The sequence below is a fragment of the Dryobates pubescens genome, chromosome 12 (assembly GCF_014839835.1).
Source record: "Dryobates pubescens isolate bDryPub1 chromosome 12, bDryPub1.pri, whole genome shotgun sequence".
NCBI classification, from domain to species: domain Eukaryota; kingdom Metazoa; phylum Chordata; class Aves; order Piciformes; family Picidae; genus Dryobates; species Dryobates pubescens.
This window is the reverse complement of record NC_071623.1, coordinates 16,856,525-16,870,229: the sequence shown is the minus strand read 5'-3', so window position 1 is coordinate 16,870,229 and position 13,705 is coordinate 16,856,525.

The window sequence follows — 13,705 nt, the reverse complement described above, 5'->3', positions numbered from 1 at the left end:
CTCATGAAACTGTAGGCTTTTTGTGGTGTTTGTGTGTATTTTCTGGTTGGCTTTTTCCAGGTCGTATTCTTTCTGCAGTGAGGCTTGTATGCTTGATCGTAGAGGCAAGGCAGTAGGATGGTAGATGCCATTGTTTATAAAGAAAACCCTAAATATTGCTACTTTATCCGTTATGAAATCAGGGAAGTTGTGGCATAAGCCTGAAATGTAGTTTTTGCGTTGGAGTACAATATCAAAAACCTTCTTGGTGATGCCAAGTGACAGAAGGAGGGGCGGTGGGTGGAGGTGACAGAGCACTGGAACAGGCTGCCCAGGGGGGTTGTGGAGTCTCCTTCTCTGGAGATATTCAAAACCTGCCTGGATGCTCTCCTGTGTAATCTGGTGTAGGTGATCCCGCTCTGGCAGCGGGGTTGGACTGGATGATCTCTCAAGGTCCCTTCCAGCCCCTGAAACTGTGTGAGCAGAATGACATATAGAGCAGGTTAAAAATGGGTGAGGAATTCGTTTAATTAAATAAGACTGGAGGGTCTTACAGGTGCTTAATCACGAAGTATACATGGACAGGGCAAGAGACTGGAACAAAAGTAGCTTGTTCCCATCTTAGGAACCTTGCCAAGCTAAATTTGTAGCTTGTGTTGAATGCATGCAAGGCCAAAGGGGAGAAAGTAAAGATTTTGTCCTTTGTCAATTGGGATAGCGTGAGGAATTTTAGTAGGGTGATCTGAATTTCAATTCATCAACAGATTAGCTTTCAGAAGAGCTGAGTTCCCAATAAATCCCATTCAGTCAAAAGGCAAGCTGTTAGCATGTTTGACAACCAGAGCATGACTCTCTCATCTTGCTATACTTACTTGAGTCTTTGTTTCTTATTGCTGGGACGCCAAGGCTGAAGCACGACCGTGCACTCATTTCGTGTTATTTTGCTTTTATTTGGCTGTCATTTGGGGGCTCTCTAGAAATTGCAAAGATCTGCAGCATAAATCAGTTTGCAGAGGATGGCCTTCTGCTGAATGCTGTGCTCCAACCATGACAGTTGGTGATCTGGGAAAAAATGAACATCATTTATTATGTCTCTTGAGGAACATGGCAGCCTCCTCACCACACTTCCCAATGAATCACTGCTGCAAAAAGTAGAGGAGAATATATCAGCAGTTTTTCTCTCAAAAGTTCCTGCATTCTGGATATGTTAAAATAAGCACTTCTGCTTTGCTGAGTTAGCAATAAAAATGCCACCAGGATAAATATTGCATTGTCATGGAGAGAGGCAGTGGAAGGGAACAGCTCTGTTTTGCACACTTCACTGCACTTGGATTTTCCTGCCCTGGAAATCACTGGGTGCAGTATACCTGTGGTGGCTGCGGAGTGACTCTTTTGCCTCCACCTTCCCCAGGGGGAAAGGCAGAGGCGTTGCTCTGAGCAAGTGGGAGATAAGGTCTGTGTGAAGTTGTTGGCCTGTTCATTGCCAAGTTCTGGTTTAGCACAACTCTGTATGCTCTGTGTGTGATGGACAGCACACTGCTCTCCTGGCTGTGCTGTAAGGTGCCAGGGTCGTCATTCTCCTCCCTGTTTTAGAAACCCAGTTTAGCAGTGCAATTTCCTTGGACTTCATCTATCATCTGTGAGTTCTAAGAGTGAGCTATTTGGATGACTTAGGCTGGGTTCTTGTTCTCTGGAAAAGAAAGGTAGAGAATTTTTGGCTGCTATGGTAGATCTATCATGTCCAGCTCAGCTGCACCATAAAACTACCCATTGCTTGTGCTGGCCTTGGTACTTGCCTGTGCCTGTAACAAGTGAAATGAAGGAGGCAGAACCAATGGGGAATTGATCCAGCCCACGCCCCTCTTCTAGTTCTGTTAACCTTCTCATCCTGGGAACAGGTAAGAGCTTGTGCTACTGCTAGGGACCCTGCAGATGGGGCTGGACAAAACTGGGGAGAATGGGGTTGTCTCTTTTCCTGGCAGTGAGATGCTGGGTGAACAGAACCTAACTGCAGAGCTGCACTGTTAGTGGTAAAGAGAGTTAAATCTTTGTCAGTTAGGTACTTGAACGAAGATCTGCAGATTTAGTAATCCAAGTTTGGTGTTCTCAGTCCTACCCATCCTTCATAGCACAAAAAGGGTTACAGTACTTCAAGATTTTGTGTGAGTGTTTTTAGTGGTCTCTGTGATGCTTGTGCCCAGCAGAGTAGAAAATAGGAACATAGTAGGAAGATTCAGCTGGAGAAAGTTTCAAGTCTGCTTTTGCAGCACTTGCCTGGAGTCAGAATTGTCCAGGTCTGTCTCTTTTCTCTCCTGTCCCCTTTAAGTAAGGAAGAAATCACCTAAGTAAGTAAGTAAATAAATGAATGAGGGAAGTTACCAAGGAATTTAAGTGGCATTATTATTTATTGTTGCCTACTTATCACCCCAGAAGTCTCCAGTGCATGAGGGATTTTCAGGAGGCTGCTTTGCCAAGCCATGTGATACAGCCTGTCACAGCTGGTTTTGGAACACAGCATGCTGCTTGTGACACACTTGTGACAAATGGCATTGGGACACCACCTGTGCTGTGGGCTGCATGTAGCACAGCACAAGTACTCACCTGCCCTCATATGTGCTAGATGTGACACACGCCTCGCTAGGGAGGGAAGTGCTAGGGCTTGTTGCTGGAGATGCGACGTTGCAAGGAAATGCTGGAGGGTTTAGCACCATCCAGTGATCTTGTCATTTGCTGTTGGTGATTGCTAGTGCAATGTATCCCTCTCGTTGTTGTTTGCTTTCTGGAAGAGGGGAGGCTAACAGCCTACATGCCATTTCAGTATGCTTTTAGCTGGCTGAATGGGAGATACAAATCATGCTTGTGAAAAATGGAGGGGAGGGATCGCCATGAATTTGCCCAAGATCTAAGTGAGGGGGGAAAAATTTCTCTCTCATTCAGAAGTGACTCAACACTGACCAAATGAGTGCCATGTCTTCAGTGGGCAGTAGCATCTGGAAGAGGCCAATATTTAGGGTTTTTACCCAAAGCACATTTAGTCCTGCTCTACTGTTTAGTGAAAACGCCCAGTGCAGATGCCACCAGAGCCTCATCTCGTGGAGTAATGCTGTAATAAAGAATGTGGTTTTCTTGTGAAAGTCTTAACCTCTTCTTATGAAAACAGTACATAACTCAGTATTTCCATGGTGTGCAAGTGAAATGTAATTTTTTTTTTTCAATAAAATACATTTCCTTTCCTAAATGGTTGCATTCTTTTTCTTTTCCTTCGTGGTGTTTCTCTGTCCCCAGTTAAACTGGAGTGTCTGGCTTTACAGGAGATGCTAACTGTCTAGTTGAGTCCTTTGTGTCTTCTCCTTGTGTGTGTTGCAGCAAAGCCTGACCTCACTGCCAGAGATCATACAATTTATTTATTTTCTCTTGAGCTCCATGAGGAGCTCCTCTTTCAGACAAGCTGGTCGTCTGCTCCACTTGCTTGACTTATGACTCAGTGCAGTTGCCTGCTCCTGTGCTTCTAAAAGGTGTTTCTTAAAGACTGACCAACACTCATGGACTCCAGAGCCCTCAAAAGCAAATTTCAAGAGCACTCTGCTAAATAGTTCCCTGAACTGCTTAACATTTACTCTCCTGATGTCCAGGATAGCAACTCTGCTGTGTTTTCTTTTTTTCTCATTACACTGAAAACTTTAAACCAAACTATTTCATGATCGCTGTGGCCAAGACAGTCGCTCACCAACACGTGCCCCACAGGTCCTGGAGAAGAGGAGGCTCAGGGGAGACCTTATTGCTCTCTACAACTACCTGAAGGGAGGTTGTAGACAGACGGATGTTGGTCTCTTCTCCCAGGCAACCAGCACCAGAACAAGAGGACACAGTCTCAAGCTGTGCCAGGGGAGGTTTAGGCTGGAGGTTGGGAAGAAGTTCTACACAGCGAGAGTGATTGCCCATTGGAATGGGCTGCCCAGGGAGGTGGTGGAGTCACCATCATTGGAGGTGTTCAGGAGGAGACTTGATAGGGTGCTTGGTTGCATGGTTTAGTTGATTAGGTGGTGTTGGATGATAGGTTGGACTCAATGATCTTGAAGGTCTCTTCCAACCTGGTCTGGTCTGGTCTGGTCTATTCTATTCTATATACCAAAAGGGGAGTGTCTCCTGAAAAAAAGGAGCAGCTCACGCACACACACGAAGTCACCAGGGCACTCAAGTCTCTCCCTGAACCAGCCAGCAGCCTGGATTGCTGACAGCTGGGTGTCAAATGCTGTTCTTGCTGTGTCTTCTGCAGATTCAAATGCTGCCATCCTGGTGTAGGGACTGAGCTATCACATTGCTCATCATTTTGAATGGTCTGAAGAGAGGGAAAGGCAGTGAAGCTGGCAGGCCACAGGATCTATGACAGGACCAAGCAGTGAGGGGGGAACAAAATGAAAGGAGGAAAAGACATAGCAGGGAGGTGTGATTCCAGGGAGCATTTTTTGGGGGGTAACTCAGCTTCTGAACAGGGAGTTCAGGACTGCTGCAGGAAGACCTCTTGCTACTTTTGAGCTCCACTCATTCTCTTTGTGCCCCAAGGGAGTTACTGCAGATGAAAGGAGCTGCAGGCCTCGAGTTCTTGTGGCAGTCATGGACTGTGGCCCCCCAAAGCTGAGCCCTGTCCACAGAGCTGGCTGGTTAGCCCTGCCATAGACACAGGGTGGATTCCTGTTCTTGTTTTCCTCTGGTAAATATGATTAGCTTCAAACAGAAGATTGTTGCAGGCTGCACAACCAAGAGGAAATTTTAGGAGCTAGTAAAAGCTGCCACCCTCTCCACACCCCTTTGCCCCAGTTTTATTCCAAAGACTAGCTTGAATAATAAGCAACTAGGGGTAAAAAAAAAAGAACAGAAGGCACAGCACTGCAGCCTTTTAAATGGAGCTGAATTATGAATCAGGTCCAGCAAATGGCTTCAGGAAGGCTGGAAAGCCATGGCATTATTCATAATACTCATTAGCTCTGCCTGCTAAGACAAAGGCAATTAAATCTCCTGCTTTCAGCAATACATTAACTGCAGGGAAGCAGGGAGGAGCTAACAATCCCTTTCACTAGTACCCAGCATCTAGCATTTCACAGCTGGGTCCCAGGTGCTGATGGCAATGATACAGCATCAACTCACTCCTGGGTCTTCCTACACCTGGAGTTTTTAAGCTATGTTGTTGATCCAGCAAGCCTGCCTGAGGGCAAGAAAAAAAATGCTAGTGAAAGTTAAGTTTTGTGTTTAATGTTTAAACAAAGTGTTGATAAATGAGTACTAGAAAAGCACCTGTGCCCTTGTCAGTAAGAACAAACATGCTGAAATAAGCTAAGGCCCACTCTTAGAGATCATCAGTGTTATTGCCTGGAACTGATTCTTGAGACTTTGTCTTTCTTACCCCACTGGCACAATTCAGGTCCTTGCATCCTCTGAGCAAGCAGCCAGCTCAGCAGCTCTGGCTGCAGCAGGCTGTACATTCCTCAGCGGGGTCAGAGTGACAGGGGCAGGGAGCAATGATGTTTTCAGGTGTAATGAATTTTCCAAGCACTCTGCTAGTTAAATGGTTCAAAGCAGCTGAGGATGCAGCTACATGGCAGTGAAGGTAGACCCAGCACAGGGCTGCTGCGGCCATGCCAACCCATGCCCATTACCACCAGAGGCTTGCTTTGAGCTGACAAAGAAGCTCATGATGAGCTGTTTCAAGGAGCTGATCCTGCTGAAAACTACAACTGCTGAAAAAAGAGGATTACTTTTCAGCTGGAGCAGTTCTCTGAGTTGCCATGCTGCCAGAAGCAGCACAGGCACAAAAGGACAAGGTCAAGGCGGGAGAGCAAGGAGTGACTGCCCACAGCATTTTGGTGCTGGTGGGGACCAACACATCACACCAGGTGCTCCAGGCTTCAGCCAGAGCAGTGTCACTGAGCCGTTCAACCTGACCTCAGGCCAGAGCCTTTTCCTTGTTTTCATTCACCAAAAATCTCCACCTCTTTACTCCCTTCATCAACAAAGCTGAAATCAGCCCACGCAGATAAGCAGCACCTGTGAGGATGGACATCTAGACGTGATGTGGTTTAGAAGCATAGAATTGTTTCAGCTAGAACAGAGCTCTAAGTTCATCAAGTTCAGCCACTGACCTAACACTACTGTGGTCATTAAACCATGTCCTCCAGGCCCTGCCTTTGGGGAATATTGTGAGAGAACCTGGGTGGAGCTGACTTACACTTTCTCCTGGGACTGTTAAATGGCTTCTTGCAGAGCCGAGTAAGGCATGAAATAATAATGATGCAATAGCTGAGAAATAAAGCAGCTGCTGATTTATTAGCTCAGAAATGTCTGACTTTGTGATGGCAAAGTGCTCTGATGGTCACCAAACCTGTGCTAACCAGCTCCTGCAAAGCACCCAGCAGACAAATGGATTCCCTGATTTGGTCCTAGTGCCCCAGTGAGTACTTGGGGAGCTTCTTTCTCCCTGGTCCTCCCTTCTTGGAGGCCCCCAGGAGCCACTCAAATACACAGCCTATGAGGGCTTGAAAAGGGTCAAGGAAAGTCTGAGAGAGATGAAGTGTAAAAAGTGGTTTCCATTTGAAAATTAAGTGACTCATAATTCAAGGCATTAACTCATGACCTCAATGATTATAAATTGATTTTGGCCTCAATTCATTATTAAAAGATGGAGATTTTCCTCATCTTTTTCTTTAAGGCACTTACACCACCTCAAAGTCATGGGATCAGCTTGGAGAAATCAAGGGAAGGGAAGGGGAGGGAAGATGGAATAGCCAGACACCATCACAATGTGCATCCTCTCACCAGTGCCTAGATGTGCACATGGAAGATACCTGCAGGGATGCCTCTTGGAGATGTTGTGGCTGCAGCCAGCAAGTTCTGCTCAGGTGCTACAATAACACTGCCCAGATGATGCCCAGTGAACAGAAATCTCTGCTGTTCGTTCACTGCCCACTCAAAAACATGGAAGTTTTTTGAGCTCACCCTCTTGAGCTCTTACTTGCTCCAAGGTGGTGGTGGGTGTTTTGCCCCATGCTTGAGCCAGGAGCCAGCATGGGAAGCTGAAGCCCAGCAGTTTTAAATAAATACAGGGCAGAATTATTCATGGCACAGAGAAACTGAGGAGTCAAAAAGTGTAGCTGAGTTACAGTGACCACACCTTTGTGCTAGCACCTGAACTTGAGTTCAGTCTACACAAGAAGCTCTTCTCCTCTTCATGTAACTGAGCTATCTGCTCCCTCTTTGAGGCTCTACAAAATTGCTGGACTTTCTCTTCAATACCACCCTGGCACTGGCCAGGATTCATGCCACCCAAAGCAGGAAAGCTGATGAGGGGTCCAGGGGATTGTGGGACCTGTGTTTGCTTCCTTCTCTCAGGTAGAAGGATCCTTTGTAGGAAACTTGGTAGACAATAAGCCAACCCACTGTTCAGCACAGCCTTTCATTCATTCATGAAATCACCCAGGTTCATTGCCTTCTCCAGTAACAACACCTCACTGTGTGGCAACAAGAGCAGTGACACAGCAACAGCAGAAACCCCTGAAAATAGTATTTTCTGGGGTTTGCTTTGGTGGCAACATGGTACAGTGTGAATGATGTTCTTAACTCTTGTATTCTTGATATATCATAGTATCACAGTACATTAGAGTCCAAGCCCCCCAGCCAAAGCAGGATCACTTAGGGTAGTCCACACAGGAATGCATCAAGGTGGGTTTGGATTATGCCCAGAGAAGGAGACTCCACAACCTCTCTGGACAGCCTGTTCCAGTGCTCCATCACCCTTACTGTAAAGAAGTTTCTCCTCATGTCCATCATCTATGTTCGAGCTTGCAGCTGTTGTTCCTTGTCTTTTTAGTGTGCACCACCAGAAAGAGATTGCCCCCCTCCACTTGAATTTAAATCTTAATTTTCACATTCCTGCTCTCCCATGCCCTCCCTCCTGCTTTACCAAGGTCTGTAGATCTTCCAGAACTTCTGCACCATGCTGTGAACCAGGAAGGAACCATTCTGCCTTTCCACAGCTGTTCTCTGGGTCAGAGAAGGTCTGCAAGTCGCCTGAGCCCACACGGGAAATGTGTTAGGCTGTGGCAGGGAGCAGAAACCCTGATGTCAAGCTGCATGCTGCAGAGTTTGTCCTCCCTGCTACTCTGGCCTCAGAGGGAGTCCTTGACTTCTCTCTTTGTGTCACCACCTTTGCTTGCTGAGGATGTATTTGTTGTCAGCCACTGGTGATTCACTTAAGGAGCACTTAGAATAGAATAGAATAGAATTAACCAGGTTGGAAGAGACCTTCGAGATCATCATGTCCAACCTATCTTGCTCTCCTTGCATCACCACCACCCAATCCACTGTAATTGCATAAAATTTCCCTGCAGCTCCTTTTTTGATGTTCTCCAAGGACTCATTCACTCTACATCGAATCTGGTGGTGTTTACTTGTTCTCCCTCCTTTCCCTGCTTTGCATCCACACTAGAAACTGAGACAAGCAAAGGCTTTATGAGCTGATTTCCCCCCCCCCAGTTGTCATTTTGAGCTAAAAAATATCCACAGAGCAAAGCAAAGGCAATTTCTAATCTAGGGATAATTTGCTAAAGAAAGGAATTAGCAATTGGTGCTCTCAAATGTTAAACTTGTTATCTCTTTAATTACTGTTAGCTGGGTTTCTTGAAGACCTCATTAACTAAGCATCTGGTTTTATAGATGCAGTTCTTGAGGTCTCAGATGCTTCCTGCAATTATCTAGCCACAAGAGGAAACTTATTAACATATCCAAATAATTAGTTGAAGGGAAGTAAATTCCCTCTGTTTTGTGAAAGTGGAATGATTGCTCTGGGTAAAGGACCAGAGCAGACCTGCAGTGGGACAGGCATTACTATTTTCTCATTCCCTAACACAATGTTGTGCTAGCAACTCAGGCAGGGCCCCGGCCTCTGCCAGTGTAACCCAGAGGCTATCGTGCAATACAGGATTGGTCACTTTCCTCAAACCTTTAAAAATCTAAGCATTTTAATCACCATTCCCTCAGATCTCAAATATATGTGGTGGACAAGGAGGTTATTTTCTGTATCAGCTCATCTTCCCCCTCACCCCTTACACCAGTGTGGAGAAGGTGAGATTGTGTTGGCTGTATTGAGGAATAAAAGGTCAGGTTTAGAGCCTACTTTTCCATTCTCTCTCCTTTGCACAAACCATGGGGTTGGTGAAACACCCCCTTCACCTGGCTCTCTTGCAAGCAAAAGGCCCTCAGTAATGTGCTTCAGCATGCTGAAAACCTTGTGACATGCTGTCAGAGTATCTTCACCTACCTTTTCCACTGAGCCTCAGAAACTGCCTTTCTGCCTGTTTCCCAGGCACTGAAGCCTCCTCATCCTTGCCAACCATCCAGCTCTCAGCCATTCCTCTCCCTTGCTCTTCGCACATAGAGCAGTTCCAGTGAGGGCAAAGCTCAGCCACATCAGCATTTACAGGCAGTGGGATGACACCTTCTTTGAGGCAGCAGTGACCTTGTCTGCCTATGAACCCCATAAAATGGAACAACTACAACAGCTGCAGGGGAAAGAGCTTGCCTGGGATGGTCTGGGACAGGAGTGGTTCTCTCCTGCAGCTCTCTCCTGTTTCCCTGCTGGTTTTCAACTCCATAGTGGTAGCTCCCACCCCAGCTGTTCACTAAAGCTTTGTTTTGAACAGCTCCCTGGTTCTGCTGTCCACATTTCTTAGCCCTACACTTCTACCTACAGATAGTGTCATATCTGCAATTGGTTACATGCCCAAATGATGAATGTAGAAAACCATATTCCCTTCCCATCAGATAAGGAGCCTGTCTGTGCAGTTGTTACTAGATTTGTATCACTCTGGGCAAGACCAGGCACACATTTAAGAAGAACAACAACAGAAGCAGGCTGGTAGTGTTGTCCCAAGGATATTCAAAGTCCTCAAAAGATGGAAAAGTGTTCTCTGCTGTTCCATTCATCACTTGGGTGAAATTACATCTAAACCAAGTGGCTGGTAGAGTAACCATACGTCATGGGTTGAGTTGAATCTGCTGCTTTGTATTCAATACCATGCTGCAATCATGCCTGCTTCAACGTGACAGTGCTGGCTGGAGCAAAGTATCATGGGGCTTGAACTTCAGACTGTAACATGAGAGGCTTCCTGTTCCAAACCTGGTTTCCAGGCTTGGGGTGTTGGTCCTTTCTGTTGGGCTGGCTGTGGGGCTGGGGAGGTCACTGGTTTCTGCTGCTACTTGTGCATCGTGCTGTGCTTTTCTACAAATAGGCTAAGGTAGTTTTGTGTTGAATTATCTCACTAAATTCCTCATCTCAATGCAGAGGGGTTTTTTGTCTTACCTTTCCTCCTGTTTGTGTGGGAGAAGGGGGACTTGTGAAAGCTGGCTGTGTTAACCCAGGACACCACACCATCATATACCAGTATACAGTACAGCCAGACAATAGCAGGAGTCCTTTCCTCTGAAGTGACAAGCACCACCAGAAAGAGCACATCATGTACAGCTGCATAAGGCTGCATATGTAACATAACCAGAGCCAGGTCCCAGCATATCAGCCCCAACTGCCTGCAGAAAACAAATGCATCAACATGGCTGACATATTATTGAAAACAAAACAACAAAAGAAAATATCTATACACAACTCTTTTAAGAAGCCTTAACTGAATCCTCTCATTCTCTTGTTTCTCATTAACTCAACCCTTTCATGCCATACGTTGAGGTGCTAAAATAGACTATGCAAGTTTAAGACAGCCCACTCCCACAGAGCCCACCCCCACCCAGATGGAGAGGCAAAGTTACACAAAAATCCCTGGCTTGAGATAAGGAGTCTGATTAAAGGATTACAAAGTACAATTACCATAGCCTGTCTTGCAGAAAAGCACAGCAAAAGGCAGAAGCAGCAGCAGAAGCCAGCAATAAAATGAGCCTTACTCCCCAAGCCTGCAGCCAGCCCAGCAGAAGAGACCAGCATCCCTTACCCAGAAACTGGAAGCAGCAGCTGGAACAGGAACTGTATGTATTATATGAAATAAACCCTCATGTTCTCGGCATCACTGTAAAATATTAGGCATCAAATACACACAGTTATTACTACAGTCCAGTTATTTTTTCATTATGTACAGAACAGAAACACAGAATTAACCAGGTTAGAAAAGACCTTTGAGATCATCAAGTCCAACCTATCACCCAACACCATCTAATTAACTAAACCACGGCACTAAGTGCCCCATCCAGTCTCTTTTTAAACACTTCCAGTGATGGTGACTCCACCAGCTCCCTGGGCAGCACATTCCAATGGCCAATCTCTCTTTCTGTGAAGAACTTCTTCCTAACATCCAGCCTAAACCTCCCCTGGCACAGCCTGAGACTGTGTTCTCTTGTTCTTTTGGTAGTTGCCTAGGAGAAGAGACCAATCCCCACCTGGCTACAACCTCCCTTCAGGTAATTGTAGACAGCAGTAAGGTGTCCCCTGAGCCTCCTCTTCTCCAGGCTAAACAAACCCAGCTCCCTCAGCTGCTCTTCACAGGGCTTGTGTTCCAGACCTCTCACCAGCTTTCTCGCCCTTCTCTGGAGCCCCAGGCAGAGCCTGTGAGAACTTCTCTGGCACCCTGCATGTTGCCTGTAGGCTCTGAAGCAGGAAGCCTGTGTCCTTGCACACCTTCTGCATGCTGGTTTGTGCACACTGCTCTCTGTCTGATGCCACTTCTTTAGAAGTGGAGCGGCTAATTACCTCCTGCCACTTGTTGTTAGATAAATCCTGATGCCTCTCAAACCTATTCCTTTGGAGGTGTAATTTTGGGAGGATAGTGGCAGATCATTTTGACATCCCAGGAACTATTTGACCCTAAATTAATTAAAAGTACTCTCAACTCTCCCCCTATTTTGGCAGCTTTTTGATATACTTTGATGACCTACACCCTGTAATGATCACTTCATTCAAGATCTAATTTACTAGAAGAACTTCCTTCAGAATACTATTATGGACAGAAAAGCTTTTAATCAGGGCTGTTCCTTAGCAGCAGCAATCAATCTCACAGGTAGCATGGGCCACAGCTCTGTCTCTTGATGCATGTGCTCATTAACAGGGAATTTCAGGGGAGAGTTTAGACTTTGTGCATTCAGTGTTGTTACAGACTGAGCATCTTGCTGAATGCAAACACTTTTATCCAGATTTTACTGGGCAAACTGGTTTTGGTCTGCAGCTTAGGGGCAGCCCCGCTGGAAAGCAGCTCCACAGAGAGAGACTTTGGAGTGCTGGTGGACAGCAAGTTCTCCATGGGACAACAATGTGCCCTTGTGGCCAAGAAAGCCAATGGTATCCTGGAAAAGTGTGTCCAGCAGGTCTAGGGAGGTTCTTCTCCCCTTATACTCTGCCCCAGTGAGACCACACCTGGAATACTGTGTCCAGTTTTGGGCTTCCCAGTTCAAGAGAGAGAAAGACCTGCTGGAGAGAATCCAGTGGAGAGCCATGAGGATGATTAGGGGACTTGAGCACCTCCCCTATGAAGAGAGACTGAGAGACCTGGGGCTGTCTAGTCTTGAGAAGACTGAGAAGGGATATGATCAATGTGTATAAATATCTGAGGGGTGGGTGTCAAGTGGAGGAGGCCAAGCTCTTTCAGGTGGTGCACACTAATAAGACAAGGAACTAAGGGTTCAAACTTGAACACAGAAAAGTTCACCTCAACATGAGGAGAAACTTCTTTACAGTGAGGGTCACAGAGCACTGGAACAGGCTGCCCAGAGAGGTTGTGGAGTCTCCTTCTCTGGAGACTTTCAAAACCCACCTGGATGCATTCCTGTGCAGACTACCCTTAAGTGATCCTGCTCTGGCAGACCTGATGATATCTTAAGGTCCCTTCCAGCCTCTAATGCACTGTGATACTGTGATGATGGGCTTAGTTAAGGCAAATGCAGAGGAATCTAATGCTTTGGGTAGACTTCCTTTTTCAGCTGATTATTTTGGGGGATGGGATGTGTGAGTATATGGATATGAGTATGTGAAAATTATTTTGATGGAGGTTGAACAAGCTTTTGTGATCCCAAGAGGCCTCCTGGGAGGGGCTGGAATGCTGCCTAGAGGGGATTTAGCATGGCTAGCTGGAAAATTTGTTGTTTTCCCCAAAAAGCAGGAATTTGTGTGGTCTTGTTAAGAAATGAACTGACAAATCATCTAATGCTGCTCTCTTTTTCTTCTCACAACTAAAACAACCTGAACACCTCACTTGGTGAAAAAGAGCAGCAGATGAGAAAAGGCTGGGGTGCTGGATTTGTCCAGAAGCCTAATAGCAGTCTGCTGTAGCCAGTGATGGAAGCCCAAGCTTTTCCTATGGTGACTATCAGAGAAGTGGCTGAGGGACTCAGAATTTACAGACTTCCCAGTCTGCCTACTATATGTTTCCCCCTTACATGTACACCCCCCTGCATCATACATCCCATGGTCATTGCCATTAGGTTCTTCATTTCTCTAGGCAGACAAGTTAATATACAGTGGCCTATTAAGCCTGCACACTGTCCTAAAATTTTAGAAGTTCAGGCTGTGTCCAGTTTCTGCTGTCTTTGGAGGACACCCTGCTAATTTATTGTAAGACCCCTCTGTTATTTGCATGTAACAGAAATAAGGTTGAATTAGTGAAATTCCTAGTCTGGTCCTTTCTTTGTCATCTGAAATTTGTCTAGCAGCACCTTCACTTGCAATGACACCTTCCAGCTCAGT